Source organism: Parasteatoda tepidariorum, chromosome 8, assembly GCF_982258835.1.
Source record: "Parasteatoda tepidariorum strain Cologne lab strain chromosome 8, Ptep-v5.0, whole genome shotgun sequence".
Lineage (NCBI taxonomy): Eukaryota > Metazoa > Arthropoda > Arachnida > Araneae > Theridiidae > Parasteatoda > Parasteatoda tepidariorum.
The window spans coordinates 60,851,404-60,870,543 of NC_141762.1; the positions used below are offsets into that span (position 1 = coordinate 60,851,404).

General features: G+C 32.0%; 3 non-coding genes across 3 annotated transcripts; all 3 read right to left on the bottom strand.

Annotated features, from left to right (window-relative positions):
* Positions 1 to 6,298: 6,298 nt before the first annotated feature.
* On the bottom strand, positions 6,299 to 6,460 carry LOC122270255 (U1 spliceosomal RNA). The gene has a single exon (XR_006225702.2). It is a non-coding gene; the product is annotated as a U1 spliceosomal RNA (small nuclear RNA).
* A 2,338-nt stretch (positions 6,461 to 8,798) lies between these two features.
* LOC147806188 (U1 spliceosomal RNA) lies at positions 8,799 to 8,961 on the bottom strand. Its single transcript, XR_015428777.1, has one exon. It is a non-coding gene; the product is annotated as a U1 spliceosomal RNA (small nuclear RNA).
* Positions 8,962 to 10,970: 2,009 nt separating this feature from the next.
* LOC147806189 (U1 spliceosomal RNA) lies at positions 10,971 to 11,132 on the bottom strand. The gene has a single exon (XR_015428772.1). It is a non-coding gene; the product is annotated as a U1 spliceosomal RNA (small nuclear RNA).
* Positions 11,133 to 19,140: the final 8,008 nt, after the last annotated feature.

Consider the following 19,140-nt stretch of genomic DNA (forward strand, 5'->3'; position numbering starts at 1 on the left):
AAATGCGCGAAATATGCATCGTATTTGTGAACATCTATCTCTAGGGGTCGCCAAAAATTTTCTCACTACAAAAGGGGTCGCAGTTGAAAAAATTTTGCGCACCACTGCAATAGAGCATTTGTGGTCCTACAGGATGCTGGATATTGGGGTTATCTCGGCGTTTGGCGCGAAGCGCCACTAACCGATTCATCGATTCTGTTTTGTTGTATTCTGGGAGGTCCTATATATCTTTGAAGTTGTAGTATGTTGTAACAACAAGTCAAGTCCTTAAGGAGTAAATCTTTAGTTTTGAAGGGAAAATCATCTTTGGATTGGGGAGATCCCCTTGAGTAGAGTTGTATGATAAAGTTAATAGTATTTTGATAGTATGCAGTCTGAGCATAAAAAGGCGGTAATTTGGGCTGAAATTCGAATTATCACTGATTATATCAATATCGAACAATTTATTGAAATCCGATGTGGTGCATGTCTTTGCGTCGCTGTAAAATTTTGTGGTCAATTTAGCTATAAAGCAATTGATATCATCAATGTTTAAGTCTTTTCTGAGCAATCTATTGCTAATCGCCCTTGGGGCGCCAGTCATTGTGCGTAAAAATTTACCTTCAGTTGTAGATAGCTTCTTTTTTAGGTTGTTGCTTATGGTAGTGAGGGCTGGGCAAGCATACGTAAGAATTGGTCGAATCGCTTGTATATAGATAGTTCTTTTATTTGCTAGATCAAGCTTTGAATTCTTATGCAGGAGGACTTTGAGTCAGCAATTTAAGAAACTTAATTTGAATCATTGATCCAAAGGACATGATTCAAATCAGTGATCTGAATCACGTCATTTCAAACATTGATCATAAGCACTTGATTCGAATCTAATCCAAATCGCATGATTTGAACCAGTGATCTGAATCATTTGATTCAAATCGTTGATCTGAATCACGTGATTCGTATCAGTGATTTGAATCACTTGATTCGAATCATGCCATATGGATCAATGATTCTAATTAAGTGATTCAAATCACTGATTCAAATTAAATTTTTCGAATAACTGTTTCTTGTGAACTCATATCCTTCATCGATTCGAATCATGCGATTCAGATCACTGTTTGAATCAAGTGATTCTGATCAGTGATTCGAATCTAGTAATTTGGATCACTGGTTCATGACTAACTTAACTTAAACTACTTAACATGACTTAAACTACTTAATTTCAAATCACGTGATTCGAACTAAATGCTTCAAAAAATAATTCGAAATTTTAAATTAATTAATTCGAAAAAAGTTTACTCACTATCATTATTTTTTCTTTTAACTAATGTTGATAGAAAAAGAAATTTATTATTCCTTCTCATTAATGAATTCTTTCAAGTAAATAAATATACATATTATTTCTTTCGTTTAGTTATATTGTATATGTTGAAACTTTTAACTACGATAAATTTTAAGAAACTCCAAAAGAAATGCTTTATATTTTTTTCTGAATTCATCGAATTCTTTGATTGGGAAATCTTAAGTCCTTAATAATGAATGCGTAAGAATTTCTTAAGTTGTACGAGAATTTTTTTATTGTTTATGGTGCAGCATCACTGAAAAACAAAACTAAGTAAAATTTAAAAAACAATTATTTATCGTAATTTAAATCTATTTCGATAAAAACAACCGATTCGAATCAATTGATTCGAATAACTTGCAGTTCACCGAAACAATTAAGTGATTCGTATCATCGAATCAGTACTCATCTCTAGTTCTCAAAGCATGGCTGTGGAGTCGGAGTTAAAGACAGTTTTTTAAGAGTTGGTGTTGGAAAAATTTGTTTCCTTCTGTCTCTAATTAGTAAAGAATTAGGTCTCATAGCTTAAAAAAAGCACAAAAATTTTTTTATGTCACAAAAGTCATTTATGCAAATATTTAAAATTAAATGAACAAAAATATTACTGAAAAGAATATTAAGACAATTATTTAAATTATAATTCATCACAAACTTCGTTTATCACATGAAACGTTTTTGAGACCATGTTTTATTGAGCCATTAAAAAAGAACACTAATATATAGTGTCACTTTTGAAACATCGATATCAATAAAGCAATGGATATTATTTATTAGCTATCTTTTGATTCATAAATTCCAAAATTAAGTTTATTTAGCTAAGTTAATGATTTAATTAAAAATATATGTCAATCAATTTAATCCATCATTGGCTGTAGTTTTCGAATTCATGAATATTTATTAAACAATTTTCTTGTAATAAGATGTTTATGTAGGATTGTGTGAGTGGGATAATTATATTTATCTCTTTTCCTTGAATGGTTTCGCACAATTTCAATATTCTGCAGAAATAAATTTGTTAAAAATTTTTTTCTTCGACAATTATGTTGTAATGGGAAAAGTAATTGCTATGAAATACTATTAATTCTAATAGTATATAAAGGTACCGAAGGGCCATTACATTATGACCACCCTGCTAACAACACGTAGGACCACCTTAAGCCCTCAAAACTGCTAGCAACCGCCTTGGCATTGATTCCACAAGGTGCTGGTAGGTAGTCTGAGGTATCTGGTACCAAGCGCTCATCAACTGGTCCTGCAATTCCCTTACATTGCGAGGGGGTAGCGTGGCAGCTCGAATTTGGTTTTCAAAGTAGGACCAGGGGTGAAAGCGAGACGGAAAAGAGGAAAGGCTGGTAGTAAAACCATTTCAGTTATAGCTAGTTTTGGGGAGGAGTTTACTTATTCTTTTTTTAAATTTTTCAACAATATCTACTTTATCTTGGAAAAGAAGCAGTTTTATATACATGCCAGAATTATAAAAGAAATCTTGATAGTTAAAGATATTTCATTTTTTTCGAAAAAAATGCTGGAATGAAATGTTTTACGTACCAGGTTTTTCTCTTTTCCGTCTTGCTATATAAGGGCTTTCACCCATGAGTAGGACCACAAATGCTCTATTGCAGTGGTGCGCAAAATTTTTTCAACTGCGACCCCTTTTGTAGTGAGAAAATTTTTGGCGACCCCTAGAGATAGATGTTCACAAATACGATGCATATTTCGCGCATTTCTTTCGTTTCATGGAATAAAAACATCATCATATTTGACTCATATTAATTTTATTTATAATTTTAAGAAAATACTTTTTGTATAACACAAAAATCAGTAAATTGCCCTTTAATGAGATGTATGTGGCTGCAAGTTTCTAATTATCTCATCGATGTTTGGATGTATATTGCTAATTGCAATTCGCATATCATCTTCAGGGTTTAAACGCGAGCGGTATTTAGTTTTTATTGAAACTAGTTTGCTAAATCCAGTTTCAAATAAATACGTTGATGCAAATTGTATTAACACTCTGATGGCATTCTTGCATAAAACGGGATATTGTTTTTCCACGGATAGCCAAAATTTTTGGCAAGGCTGCGTCTTAAATTGATTTCGAAGAGTATAATCACTAATTAGATCTATCAATTGCTCTTTCTCACTAATTTGAAGAGTTGAACTGCATATGTCAAAGGAAAATGGATGACGAATCCAACCAAGATCGTTTTCAGGAAAATCCTCGAATCTTCTCGAAAAAATTTTCTTTAACTTTTCAATGTGATTGGAAATGATGTTTTTAAATGTAAATATATCTATATTATTTTCCTTGATAAAATCGTTAAAGCAAGGGAATATGTCGGTGTTGTTTTTATTCAGTTCAGTTTGCCAGAGACTAAGCTTTTTCTTAAAAGCTTGAATTTTACTGGCTGCAGTTATGATAGTTGAATTCTCACTCTGCAAGCTGAAATTTAAGTCGTTAAGTTTTTCGAAAATATCAACTAAATAGCTCAGCTTCCCTAGCCAAACTTCACTGATATAATAACTTGCCAATCTATGTTTCTTTTCGATTAAAAACATGTACACTTCATTTCTCAAATCAAATATCCTTCGTAGTATTTTCCCACGTGAAAGCCATCTGACTTCGGAGTGTAACAGTAATCTCTCATACATTGAGCCCATCTCATTGCAAAGTATTGAACAGAGACGGCTGTTGTGGCTCTTGCATTTAATGTAGTTAATTGAACTAACAGCGTCTTGTAATACGTTGTGAAACTCTTCATCCATATCTTTTGCAACAAGAGCTTGCCGATGAATCATACAGTGATTAAATACCATATGTGATTAAATACCAACTGATTCGAATCACCAAAGTGAACTAATTCCATTGTTTCGAATCACTTAGATTATTCGTTTCGACCAACTCTATTGAGAACATGTTATTTGGCATATAGACAGTTATGATAAAGGAACCACGCTAATAACTACTACTAAATAAATTATGTATATAAATTTTTTCTTTGAATGTCAATTTTTGTGCATTGGAAATGATGATTTGCTCAAAGATTTAAAGATAATCCCACTAACTGAATACATATTTAGACTGCAACAAAACAAACTTTTGCGAAAATCGGAGGTTTGGCGCACCGAGAGATTCTTCAAAAGAGTGAATTAGCCCTTCTATTCTCTTTTTAGCCCTGCCCAAAAATACATTTCTATTAGCCATTGAAAGCGACAGTAAATAACTTTAATGCATGTTGCAAGATCTGAAATCATTCACACTGCTAATACTCCCTCTTTTAAAGGAATAAGAGAATACCTACCCACTTTTAACCTAAGTAACGCCTACTTTTTGCCATTCGGAAGTGTGAATCATAATTTCCTAAATAATTTTCTAAATAAGAACGCACTTCGTACCATCAAACTTTTATAATATCCTAAATAAAATCACAAAAAAAATTTATAAATTTTTAATTCCTAAAATTTTACAAAATCTACTGTGTCGAATTTGTTACAATTATAAAAACTAGAGCAATTAAAGAAGAATGTTGGATTTCCAGTGTAAATTATAAACTTATTTTATAATTAGCAATTCAAAGAATCTGTCAATAAATCGGAAAAAAATTGTCTTTATGCACTCAGAAATATATCTATTTCTCTTATTATTCAATGGAAACAATAGTTAATAACAACTTTAATGTATGTTTCCAAATTTAAAATAATCCACACTATGCTATGCCTGTAAGAAAGAGAGAACATCTGCCTTCTTTTTATCCAAGTAACGCCTACTTTTAACTCATTCCTAAGTGAGAAACATATTTCTGAAATGTTATCCTAGATAAAATCACGAAAGATTTAAATTAAATTTTCTAAAAATTTACAAAATCTACAATGTGGAGTTAGACCATATTTTAAAAACTAGAAAAATTAAGGAATGTTGGATTTCCTGACCCCCCTACGAAAGGGGCGCCATGACATATTCTTGAAGCTGCTCAGTCATTAATTGCTCATCGTCAATGGATGCTATGTTTCCTTTAGCAGTCTATTGGATAAACCTTCTCGATAACAAGTCCTGTGACATAGGCTAACATTAGTGATGTGCGAAAAAGCTCACGAATCGAAATTTTAATCTAATCTACTAATCTTTTTTTGTAAATAGATTCATTAAGTTAATTTTGAAAAAAGGATCGATTCTTTTTTGGGGGTCTTTACGAAGTTTTCTTTACTGTATACCCTTATTCAGAGTAACTATTTAAACTTATTATGCCTACGCAATTACGTACGCGTATATAAGTTGCCACCTACATGAACCTGAACGCTGGCGAAAGCATTCAATGGAAATGGATTGGCTGATCCGGATGCAGTGAAAATCGCACATCACACTCCTTTTTCATTCTAGTAATTATTTAACTTTTTTGATAAACAGCTACTTTCCAACAGCAGGTCAGTCCATTCGACTAACCCCATTGGCACCATACCAAGCCTTGGTGACCCTCGAAACATGACAGCTGGCATTGTCATCCTGGAAGTAACAGGGGTCCACCCCGTAAAACTGCCACAACGTAGGAAGTACATAATCATCCAAAATAGTGCAGTAGGCATCGGTGTTAAGCTTACCATGAATGGGGATCAAGGGTTCCAATCCATACCAAGAGAGCGTGACGTGTCTCAGTACATATAGTCATTTGCATAATGTCCAAAGACTTATTGGCAGACAGTGTATTTTAAGTTATCCCTAAAATCAATTTCGCTTTATTAAATTTTATATATTATAGAGCATAATATTATTTCGATATGAATGTTTTTTCATTATAAAGAAAAATGTTAGAAAACTTGGTTAAATAAAGAAATTTTAAAATTAATAAAAAAACTGTAAAATTATCAAAACAGAGCAGTTTCATTTAAAGAATCAGGAGTTTGCTCTAAAAAATTAAGAATAGATTCATTTATATAGTTTAAGAATAATTCGATAATCGTAATGTAAATTCTTATTTTCCTAATATAGGGACAGCGCGAACGCAGTCCCAACTACCAAAAATTATGCACCCCAAGCAATCACAATTTGTGAATGTGGCGAACGTCAACCCCTCGCAGTGCAATGAGAGGCCTCTGCTCGGGGGAGCCTCCTTGATGATCAAGGCATCCCCAGTGCCAGGTAAGTATGCTAAAGCTCGATAGAATAGAAAACAAGACAACAAATATTTAATTTTTAAAGCGGTAGTTTAAAAAATAGTACAACAGGTTTTTTTTTCTAATATTCTGACGCGAAAACCTCAAGCCAGCGGTTCCCTAATGGTGTTCCGCGGATCCCTAGAGTTCCGTGAAAAAATTAAAGGGATTACGCAAATTAGACCTTTTAATAATCAGGTATGTAATAATTTTTAAGTATGTACCTTTTTCAACTTTTAATTATTTAGTACTTTTCATAAACTTTAATTACGTTTAGACCTGGCTTATAATTCATAACTTACTTAATCTTTCGATTGCCTTTTATGAAATTAGTTCATGTAAAATACCAATTAAATAGTAACGATATTTTTATGAAAAAAATATATTTCTAAGAATAATATAGGAAACAAATTACGAAAAGAACAAGCATTTATAAAATATTGCATTACTATTTCATGTGGCTCTTTTTAAGTCAAAATAAAATAACGAAATTCTTTAATAAATTAAAAAAGTTTCCTCAATAACCTTTTTCAACGTTTAAAGCAGTTATTTTTAGTTCCAACTTCAAAGTAAATCATAATTCTGCTTATTTTATTTATTTTCAGCTTATTTATGTATACCGAAAACAAATTCATAACCAAACTATAGCACAAGGCACAAATTAACTGTCTGACGTAAAACCTAATTTAAAATAATTAATGACAAAACGATAAAAATCTCCATTCTATTAATCAAATATTTTAAAAAATAGTCTTTATAGGTGATAACGTTATAAGTATATCGTAATAACGTAATAAATTTATTGTAACTTAATAAACTTTGTTTTTAAAGTCGCTGTTTCACCGGAATATGGTTGACTATTTAGACTTGATTATTTATATAATCACTGTTCCACGAAAAATTGTTGGCTATGTGTGCTTCATTATTCATAAAGTCGCTGTTCGTGAACTCTCATGTTTTTCCAAACTTTAAAGATTAAGGGCGGGGTCTAAATATTATTTTATTGAGCTAAAACTCTCCAAATATTAGTTTTATACCAAATGGCACCATCTTAGGAAGTTTAGAGAAAGATTCGATGGAATTTTTTTTTTTTTTTTTTGCATGTTGTTAAAAATAACCCTAATGTATGCACATTATTCTTTAAAAAAAAAAAAAAAAAGGTAATTGAGTTAATATTTATACAATTACACGAGGGTTGTTTTTTAAATAAGAGCAGTTTGAAAATAAAAGCCAAACGAAAGTAAATTTTCAAGAAACAAGTTTATTTTCAGATTCATTCAGACATTTTTTTTTTCAGCTCAGTTGTCAAGTTTTTTTAAACACTTATCATACCTAACGACTAGATTTAGAATACCCTCTTCATACAAACTTGCCGCCTGCGCCGTTAACCAAGAGCTCACGGTCGTTTTCACGTATTTGTAGGGATTGCCTTCAAAATGATGTTTGAAATATCGGTAAAGATGAAAATCACTCAGCGCAGTGGGCAGTAGAGAGGACTGATCCAAAACTCCCCAAATAAAAGAGTTCAATAAAGCTGGGATCTGAGCAGCGGAGAGAGTCATTGTCATAAAGTAGTAAAATAAATTCCCTGTCAGCATGGCAGGGAATTTTGATACTTTACAAATCGTGACTTAACAAATCTGCCATAGAATGTATACAGCAGACAGGGTTTTTTTTTTTTTTTTTTTTTTGTCGACTAAAAGCTCATCACTGACCGTATCTCGATTTGTTGGTTTTTGAGCATTTTAAATACACAGAACTGACCGTAACGTTTACCTACACAGCTGCAACTGCGCACAGTTGTTTCCAAGGAATGTCGGGACACGACACAAGCACTCAATGCGACGCTCGCGTCACCTATTAGTGTACACAACAAAACTGCCCATACTTAAAAAAACAACACTCATATTATGAAAGAAAATACTGCAACGCAAAAGCCTACCTAGTACTTACTACACTTGGAAAACATTTTAAACAATAATTCCCAATAATTAAGGGAAGAAAATTTTCCTCGCAAATTCTCCTTCATTATTAATTTAATATACAGAAAAAATGAGTTCAGACAAACCAAGAGTAAGCCATGAAGTCCCATTTGCTGAAAAAAGTACTTCAAAATATTAAAATGCAAGCAAATTATTAGCAGAGAACTTCAATCTAGGTTATCTTCCCATAATTTATTTTCATTTGAATATTTAAGAATTCTCTTTGCAGTTTTCGGAACTTAAAGACTGATTCTAGGTTTATCTGGACTCACTTTTTCTGTACTTTTATTTAGCAATGAAAGAAATTGGAACTTGCTACGAACATATAGTTTCTACTTCCATTTATTTTACAGGGATCAGCGCGAACGCAGTCCCCGACTACCAAAAATTACGCGCCCCAACCAACCGCAATTTGCGGAAGTGGCAGTCGTCAGCCATCCGGTGTGCAATGAATGGCCTCCGACCAGGAGAGCTCCCTCCATGATCAGAGCTACTCCGACGCCAAGTAAGTATGATTTTAACTGAATGAGGTAAATAATGAAAATATATATATATACTTTTAACTGGTAAGTATAAATTTTATATTGAAATTTAAATATGGTTCTTTTTCTTAAACTTTAACTTAAATAATTTAAAATACAACTCAGATTTTCTAAAATCGAAGCTAAAGTTACACAGGAATTGATTTTGATTTGTTATCTGGTATTTGAGCCAATGTTTCATGTACCTCGGATTCCTGTTTGAACTATCTCTTTATTAGAAAATATTAAGAGTGGCGTGCAATGAACTTGTGAATGAATTTTTTTAGAAGAATAGCAAAAGGAAACTTTATACTTCATTTTATTTCAACAAGAAATCTGTATTTAAAGCATATTTATTTAATACGAAGTCTCTATTTTCAAAAAATATGTACATAAATTGCTTGAATGTATTCCTTTAATCAGCATTTTAAATCATTCTAGTTAATCTTTATTTAATTAAGTTTTCAATAATGCAATTCTATTTAAATGAAAATTGCACTGCTAACACAACGAAATTTTGTATTATCTGGGATCTAAATATTCATCCAATGAGGATTTACCAAAAATTTTGCTATAAAGATTTGAAATATCATCTCATCATAGAATTAATAGTTACTTCCTTTGCAAATGAAATTGATAGAACGTTGGTCCGAAAAGAAATCAAATTACGTATGTAATTTCAGGACACCATACGTGAAAAAGATAGTTGCTTTAAACCGTTTTATTAAACCTGTTTTCATCAAAAATAGATGATCAGATGAGCTTTTTCAAAAAATCCGGAATATGTAACGGTTCATTCATATAATTTTCAAAATGTCATTCTCATTTTGAACAAGTTGTAACAAAAGTTCTAACAAAAATTTATGAAATATGCTCATTGTAATGAATTACTTTGTTTAATAGTTCAATATAATATTAATACAAAATATCTGCTTTGCAGCATCTACCTCATTGTCTATAACTTTCATGAATAAGATAGTTTTCATTTTTCTCTTTATATGAATTTTTTTCCCGCTTTGATAAACATATAATACTTAGAAAGTTGAAATTAGGAAATTTCATAGAAAAATTTACAGAAAGTACGATGGAATAATTAGCATTTGATTAAGCTCGAGTGACGTAAAATATCCTCAGCAGTAGACGGATAAGTTGGAGTCCTCCAGCCGTCAGTCTAACCGTGGAAGGTCTTCGTGGTTTTCCTTTTCATGTCACGCAAATGCGGGTTAGTTCCATCAAAAAGTCCTCCACGAAAACAAATGTCTCCAAACTAGTGGGCTGCTCCCCATGCTCGCTAACACCCGAAAATTGCTACGCAATCTTACATGGTTTTCTTCGCTCGCTACTAACTTAGGTACATTGCAAATACACAAAATTCTAAGAATTCAAAACAATCATTCAAATCCATATAAAAATTTTTTTTAAAAATTACACCTTTTTAGTAAATACTAAGTCATTAAAATAAATTTGAATTCAAATAAATTACATGTAATTCGTTAAACCTATTAGAAATGTGCTGTAGTATAAAATCTTAAAGCGTAACAGCATGACTGAGACTCATTTTTCAATGAATAACTAATAAAACAAAGAAATTCGTTTAATTTTACTTCCAATTTGTTTGAAAGTTGTTGCAATTTTAAGAGCTTTCTTGTTAGATGCTGTTTAATTTCAATTTGCAATTTAAAGTGCTATAACAAATTTGTTCTATACTTTTCTCTTTTTTTAATTTACGTTGCACTTTGTTTTTCTCAGTTTAAATTAGGAGACTTAGAAACTTGAAATAACGGAAGTATATAGAAAAATGTACAATGAAACAAAAATTATTAACTGTGAAACTTTTAAATATCTGTAGGGTTGCAATTTTTCGAGTTTAAAAAGGTCAGCCATCAGATGTTCGTTTGCTAACATTTCCATATGTTTTATAATACAAATGATTTAGAAATTTCCTTGCCCGAGCAATACTCTGAGTTCTCTCCTCATTTCAGCTATTCTTATATTCATTTAATAGGGACAGCGCGAACGCAGTCCCAACTACCAAAAATTATGCACCCCAAGCAATCACAATTTGTGAATGTGGCGAACGTCAACCCCTCGCAGTGCAATGAGAGGCCTCTGCTCGGGGGAGCCTCCTTGGTGATCAAGGCATCTCCAGTGCCAGGTAAGTATGCTTCTATGCATTGAAATAGAAATCAAGACAACAAATATTTAAATTTTATAGTGGTAAGTTATAAAACAATGTAAATGTTTTTTTTTTTTAAATTTTTAATATCCTGACCTCAAGCCAGCAAAGTGTATCCCTAAGGTTCCGAGAAAGAGTTAAAGGGGTTACGCAAATTAAAACTTTTTATAATCAGGTATGAATGCTTTTTCAACTTCTAGTTAGTAGTACTTTTTATAAATTTTAAATACTTTTGGATCCGGCTTCATAACTTAATTAATCTTTCGGATGCTTTCATAAATTAGTTTAAGTAAAATGCCAATTAAATAGAAACGATATTTTTTTGAAAAAAAAATTATTTATGAAACAAATTATGATAAGAACTAACATTTTTAAAATATTGCATTATAGTAATTCAAATGGCTCTTTTTAAATCAAAATGAAATAACGAAATTCTTTTATAAAGAAAAATTTTTTCGTTATAACTTTTTTTAACGCTTATGGCAGCTATTTTTGGTTTCAATTTCTAAGTAAATCATAATTCTGCTTATTTTATTTATTTTCAGCTTATTTATATATACACCAAAAACAAATTCATAACTAAACTGAAGCCCAGAAACTGCAAATTTAACTGTCAGACATAAAACCTAATTTAAAATAATTAATGTCAAAACGAAAAAATTTTCACTCTATTAATTAAATATTTAGTAAATAGTCTTTACAGGTGATAACGTAATAAGTGATTTTAGACCGGATTCTCGCTCAAGCCTTGCTCGAGACAAGACGTGTTATCTGATCAGCTATGTCTTACCACAGAATAGCCCGCGGCGGAAAGGTTTTACCTCCCGGCCGCCAACTAGCTTCATCCAAGGACGAAGTCGATGTGTTATCTATGATCGACAAACGTTTTCTACCGCCAAGACAAATCTTAACTAACAATCGACATTGCCTTACTGAACTGATTGACTATCTCACAGGACAAACTACTGATATACAAGAGTTGCAAAAGCTACGATGGTGCTTCGACAGGCTGTTTAAACAAACAGGTGACTTCTACTACAATGAAATTGAAAGTGCAGCTGCAGTTGCAATCATGAATATCAATAGTGGTAGAATCAACAGACTCCCACCCTCTGCCTCTACTCCAGCCAAGCCAGTTTCCATTGAGACAGAGAAAGAACCCGAGACCAACACTGAATGCAGTGCTCCAATCAACGACAATACACCCAACCCTCAGACAGAAATGGACACTACAGTACCTCCGGATCGTCCTGAGAAAAAGAACAAGAAAAAGAGGAAAAAGATGAAAACAAGTGCCAGCCAGGAGACACTTCCAGAACCCACCCGCCCAATTCCAGAACCAGCTCCCGCCACCCCAGCGGACCCAGTACCGACAGAGACTATGGAGATTACCGAACCCTCAGACCCCATCACCAGCATTTGCGTGACTTATGTCACGCAAATGCGGGTTAGTTCCATCAAAAAGTCCTCCACGAAAACAAATGTCTCCAAACTAGTGGGCTGCTCCCCATGCTCGCTAACACTCGCCAACACCCAAAAATTGCTACGCAATCTTACATGGTTTTCTCCGCTCGCTACTAACTTAGGTACATTGCAAATACACAAAATTCTAAGAATTCAAAACAATCATTCAAATCCATATAAAATTTTTTTTTAAAAATTACACCTTTTTAGTAAATACTAAGTCATTAAAATAAATTTGAATTCAAATAAATTACATGCAATTCGTTAAACCTATTAGAAATGTGCTGTAGTATAAAATCTTAAAGCGTAACAGCATGACTGAGACTCATTTTTCAATGAATAACTAATAACAATAATAAAACAAATAAATTCGTTTAATTTTAATTCCAATTTGTTTGAAAGTTGTTGCAATTTTAAGAGCTTTCTTGTTAGATGCTGTTTAATTTCAATTTGCAATTTAAAGTGCTATAACAAATTTGTTCTATACTTTTCTCTTTTTTTTAATTTACATTACAATTTGTTTTTCTCAGTTTAAATTAGGAGACTTAGAAACTTGAAATAACGGAAGTATGTAGAAAAATGTACAATGAGTACGATGGAACAAAAATTTTATAATTCAAAAATTATTAACTGTGAAACTTTTAAATATCTGTAGGGTTGCAATTTTTCGAGTTTAAAAAGGTCAGCCATCAGATGTTCGTTTGCTAACATTTCCATATGCTTTATAATACAAATGATTTAAAAATTTCCTTGCCCGAGCAATAGTCTGAGTTCTCTCCTCATTTCAGCTCTTTTCTGGTAAAGGAAGTGACTAACTAAACTTTTACTACCTTTCTTATTGCACTTTAAAAAGACATGTTATCCTTCCTAATTTATAATCCAAGGGATAGGAAGACCTCCTCAGTAAACAAAATTTGAATATTTATTTATTTGAACATACATTTTATTTGAGGCATTTTACCGTAGTTAACAAAGGATTTATTTATTTTTTGACCCTTGATATTACTGGAAGGATTATCAAAAAACACTTCTATTTTTTATTCTGTTCGTCTCACAGATGAATCTTAATTATAAAAGATGACACGAAAAGCATTATCTATAAAATAAGTTCAAATTTGTATTCCTACAACAATCTGTTCGTATTTTATAGCAAAAAATGTATAATTTTTTTGCGAACTCTCATGTTTTTCCAAACTTTTAAGATTGAGGGCGGGGTCTAAATATTATTTTATTGAGCTAAAACTCTCCAAATATTAGTTTTATACCAAATGGCACCATCTTAGGAAGTGTAGAGAAAGATTCGATGGAGAAATTTTTTTTTTTTGCATGCTGCTAAAAATAACCCTAATGTATGAACATTATTCTTTTAAAAAAAAAAAAAAGGTAATTGAGTTAATATTTATACAATTACACGAGGGTTGTTTTTTAAGTAAGAGCAGTTTGAAAATAAAAACCAAACGAAAGTAAATTTTCAAGAAGCAAGTTTATTTTCAGATTCTGCATAAATTTTTTTTTCCAGCGCAGTTGTCAAGTTTTTTTAAACACTTATCATACCTAACGACTAGATTTAGAATACCCTCTTCATACAAACTTGCCGCCTGCGCCGTTAACCAAGAGCTCACGGTCGTTTTCACATATTTGTCATCGTTGTAGGGATTGCCTTCAAAATGATGTTTGAAATATCGGTAAAGATGAAAATCACTCAGCGCAGTGGGCAGTAGAGAGGACTGGTCCAAAACTCCCCAAATAAAAGAGTTCAATAAAGCTGGGATCTGAGCAGCGGAGAGAGTCACTGTCATAAAGTAGTAAAATAAATTCCCTGTCAGCATGGCGGGGAATTTTGATACTTTACAAATCGTGACTTAACAAATCTGCCATAGAATGTATACAGCAGACAGTTTTTTTTTCCCGACTAAAAACTCATTACTGACCGTATCTCGTGGGTGTCAGGAGATTTGTTGGTTTTGAGCATTTTAAAGTGATTCAGATCAGTGATTCGAATCATGCCATTTACATCAATGATTTGCAAGTTACGCAATTTGCTGATTCTAATCAAATGATTCGAAAAACTGATTCTTATGTAGTGATTAGGATCATTTATTCGAATCATGCGATTTGGATCACTATCCGAACCGTGTGTTTTGGATCAATATTCGAATCAAGAGATTCAGATTAGTCATTCGAATCAGTGATTTGAATCACTTGATTCAGATCACTGATTCAAATCAAGTGATTTGAGACACTTTTCGAATCAAGTAAATAAGATAAATGATTTGAATCGTGCCATTTGGATCAATGATTCGAATTAAGTGATTCAAATCACTGATTGAAATCAAATGATTCGATTAACTGATTCTTATGAAGTGATTCACGTCACTGATTCGAATCATGTGATTCGGATCCCTCTTAGAATAAAGCGATTCTGATTAATGATTCAAATCACCTATTTGAATCATATAATCATGTGATTTAGATCAGTGATTTGAATCAAGTGATTCTGAGCAGTGATTCAAATCAAGGGATTCAGATCTCATTTAGAATCTAGTAATTTGGATCACTGATATGAATAACATGACTTAAACGACTTAATTGCGAACCACTTGATTCGAATGAAATGCTTTAAAAAAATTCGAAATTACAAAAAACTCGAAAAAAGTTTATTTACCTATCACTACTTTTCATTTAACTAATGTCGATAGAAAAAAAAATATTATTCTTCATCATTAATGAATTCTTTTAAGTAAATAAATATAGTTATTACATCTTTCGTATAATTATATTGTATACGTTAGTAATTGCTATAAAGACTTTTAATTATGGTAAATTTAAAGAAACTACAAAAATATTTTATTTATTTTTTATCTGAATTCATATAAGTTTTTAAATTGGACAATCTTAAGTCCTTAATAATGAATGCCTTAGAAACTCTTTGGTTTTACAAGAAATTTTTAACTGTAGGCGACATAGCATCACTGTGAAATAAAACTACCCAAAATTTAAGAAGCAATTATTCATTATAATCTAAATCTATTTCGATAAAAACAACCGATTCGAATCAATTGATTCGAATAACTTGCAGTTCACCGAAACAATTAAGTGATTCGTATCATCGAATCAGTACTCATCTCTAGTTCTCAAAGCATGGCTGCGGAGTCGGAGTTAAAGACAGTTTTTTAAGAGTTAGTGTTGGAAAAATTTGTTTCTTTCTGTCTCAAATTAGTAAAGAATTAGGTCTCATAGCTTAAAAAAGGCACAAAAATTTTTTATGTCACAAAAGTTATTTATGCAAATATTTAAAATTAAATGAACAAAAATATTACTGAAAAGAATATTAAGACAATTACATAAATTATAATTCATCACAAACTTCGTTTATCACATAAAACGTTTTTGAGACCATGTTTTATTGAGCCATTAAAAAAGAACACTAATATATAGTGTCACTTTTGAAACATCGATATCAATAAAGCAATGGATATTATTTATTAGCTATCCTTTGATTTATAAATTCCAAAATTAAGTTTATTTAGCTAAGTTAATGATTTAATTAAAAATATATGTCAATCAATTTAATCCATCATTAGCTGTAGTTTTCGAATTCATGAATATTTATTAAACAATTTTCTTGTAATAAGATGTTTATGTAGGATTGTGTGCGTGGAATAATTATATTTATCTCTTTTCTTTGAATGGTTTCGCACAATTTCAATATTCTGCAGAAATAAATTTGATCCAGGATACTTGATCCAGGAGCTCCCTTGTCTGCTGGATTGGGTTCAAAAATACAAGGCTACTAAGTTGGATATTAGTAGTCGTAAATCCAAAAAATTTGGATCGGCAGTTCAACGACGGTTATAAAACCAGCCTTTGAGGAGGAATCAAATAATCAATCAATTAAAAAGTGGCATCAAATCATCAGTTTCAATAAAGATAATTGCACAAAATATTTTTAGGAAATAAAGGTATAATAGAGATATTATATTCTCACCGTATCATTTCTTTAAAGTAGTGACTAAAACGAAATATTATTTAACGCAATCAATATTGTGCAAATATTTTGTTCCTATTTTTTTACTTTCTGAATCTTTCCCTGTGTGGCTTTTAATTGCTTAAATAAAAATATTTTTTTTTGGGGTAAACTCTTTCTTCTTATTTATTTCTTTTTACAAAATATTTAAAAAAATACATCTTTATTCTCTTTTTCCAAATTTTCGGCAATTTTGTTTAATTTTTTTTAAAACCCAAGAAATTCCTTGACCTATTTTTTGAACAAGTTTTAAGAAATAATAATTCCCTATTTGCATGTGACTTATGAATTCATCAGGATATTTATACAAGATTTTCCCTAATTTTATTGAGGAGCATTTCGATTTTGTACCACTTGGATGCATGCCAGCTCTCTTCACGATAATACTTTAATAAATATAATTTACGATTGGCCTGGTGGCTGACATATATATATGTATATACAGGGTGTCTCAGTTAAACGTTTCAGAACTCCTAAAAGGGGTAGAGTGCACCCTGACGACTCGAAATCATATAGCAATGTGGGGTCGGAAATGCTTTCCTGAAGCGGTGATGTACGCAGAAGCACTATAAAGAAAAGAGACCGTAAGTGAAAAATCGTTTTAATAATACATTGAAAAAAGCATAAGGTACATGAGTCAAAGTAAGTGTTCGAAGTTTCTGCCACCGGCTACAATGCACATCTCACATCTCCGGCGCATGGACATCCGAACATTTTGCAATACTCCAGGCATATCTCGAATTTCTCCGGCAGCTACTGCGATTCTTGCAACCAGCTCCTCAGCATTTTCAACAGGGGTGTCATAAACCAGTTTTTTCATATGGACGCAGAAATAAAAATCAAGACATCCGACCGACCAGTGCGTTGACCGAGGAGGCCAACGCACTGGAAAGCTCGGAACTTTCGTACAACGCGCCATCTACCGCGTCTGGAAAGCATTTCCGACCCCACATATCAATATGATTTCGAGTAGTCAGGATGCACTCTACCCCTCTTAGGAGTTCTGAAACGTTTAACTGAGACGAGACACCCTGTATATATATATATATATATATATATATATATATATATATATATATATATATATATATATATATATATATATATATATGTAGATGCGTGTGTGTGCTTATATATACTGTTATGGGTCAGCTCGTGACCCAAGATTGAACTAAGCAACAATGCCTTTTGGATGATGATCCATTATATTCAGTTTAGAACAAGTAGTGAGCAAGCCAGTGCATTGATATAGTTTTAGTTTCTTAAAAGTATAATTAATTTAGTGTTGATACAGAAGTTTATAATACGAAATTAGCTTCAAGATATAGGATTTATTGTTTAACCTATAATAGTAGCTTTGTGAAAGAAAATAGATAACTTGACGTTATCCAATTTAAGAAAATTTGTAACTGACTCCAAATCTTAATTTAACTGAGAGGCAGATTCTCACAGTCTTCTAATTGTTCTTTTACAATTATCGTTGTAAAATATTCTAACGTTAATTCCTTCAATCCATGCAAGTCTTCAAGTTTTAAATGATAATGGATTATTTTCACTTTTAATTACCTCTTTCGTGACGTTCTACATCAAAGGAAGTCTCAACTAATTATTTCGAATTACAATTTCATTCCTTTCAATTATTTTCTAATTTTAGATTTAGAGATCCGTAATTACTCTGTATTTCTAAGAAGAGAATGTAACTTAAGCTGCGTAAATAGAATAAATGGCATTGTGCCGAGTTTATAGTTCTTTCTTGCCAACTAATAAGTTATCTTGTCAACTAATATTACATTGAGTGGTCCGTAATCATTGCCCTAAGTATGCATTTTTTGAAATTTTTTTTTCAAAAATGTAAAAGAGAAAATATATTCATAATAGAGATCGCAAATTAATATTTAAGCGTGGGAAAAGAAATATTCCATCGAAATTCGTCGTATCATTTGTGAGGAAATTGGTGTACAAAAGAACAAGACCTGTCTTTTTGTGTGTTGAATGGGCTTCCTATAATCGCCTTTTATACTGTTAGCAAACTGAAGTGTTCGTTTCATTTGTTTAAAAAAACATTGAAATCAATACCTCACTTGTCTAGATAGCAATATCAGACTTATAAATGAGTATGAGTCAGAATTTGCTTTGTTTCTATATTTTATTTTATAATTTTCTAACCGTCGTTGAACAGTCGACCCAATATTTTGGGTTTACAATTGCTAATGTTCAACTTCGTAGCCTTGTAATTTTGAACCCAATCCAGAAGACAAAGGAACTCCTGGATCAAATATTGGGCGAAATTTGCCTTCGTGGAGGACTTTTTGATAGAACTAACCCGCATTTGAGTTACAAGGAGAGGAAAAACACGAAAACCTCCCCCGGTAAGCCTGATGGTATGGGAATTCTAACACTGAGGATATTTTACGTCAACACTGCGGTCGTTGAAAGTCGGATGTGGAATTCGTATAGACCAGCAACAGCTGGGATTCGAACCCGGTTCACTTCGTTGGAAGGCA